This window comes from Trachymyrmex septentrionalis, unplaced genomic scaffold, assembly GCF_001594115.1.
Source record: "Trachymyrmex septentrionalis isolate Tsep2-gDNA-1 unplaced genomic scaffold, Tsep1.0 scaffold161, whole genome shotgun sequence".
Lineage (NCBI taxonomy): Eukaryota > Metazoa > Arthropoda > Insecta > Hymenoptera > Formicidae > Trachymyrmex > Trachymyrmex septentrionalis.
This window is the reverse complement of record NW_017304770.1, coordinates 1208183-1208880: the sequence shown is the minus strand read 5'-3', so window position 1 is coordinate 1208880 and position 698 is coordinate 1208183.

Below are 698 nucleotides of genomic sequence, written 5' to 3'. Positions count from 1 at the left end.
CGTAAGACCAGGCAGATTAACGCTAAGATTAACGATCAAGTCGCGGACGATTCTCGCAAATTACAAAATTGCAAAATTTAAGAAACGGCACGCGACGTTCAAGGATAGATTCTTGGTGGTCCCGTGGCGACGATGCATACGCGACTTCTCGGCGCGCGTTTCCCCATAAATCTTAAGGTCATAAAATTTTGGAGTTTCACTTTCCCACTCTACAGATACCTGTCAACATCCTTTCCTCCTCCAAAATCTTGACCAATCCAAGAACAAAAGAAAATCCTACTACCAGCCAACGAAACCTATTCCACCAATCCAAATTTGAATAATCTGGGGCGACTAGTATAAAAATCGCGGTTCTGCAACCCTTGCATCAGATAGCAGATTTTCTCTAAGTTCTCGAGTTATACTTGTCGGGCGATAAGTTAGAAAAGCAGTCGCAATACTCAAAGTTGATAGAATCAGTGAGTCGGTCGCAATACTCAAAGTTGATAGAGTCAGTGAGTTTGTTGCGATACTCAAAAGGTTCTATCCGATTTTCGAAGCCCTCTTTCTCCAGTAGACTCAGTGTTAAAGAAACATCACCAGCCTTGCACATCCTGGTCGGAGGATCTCCAACGATAAGCATCTCAGTAGTAAGTCAGTATATCTCTATTCTCTGGCTCCCTCCTCGCTTTATCTTTTGGTAACTTATTTCAATATTT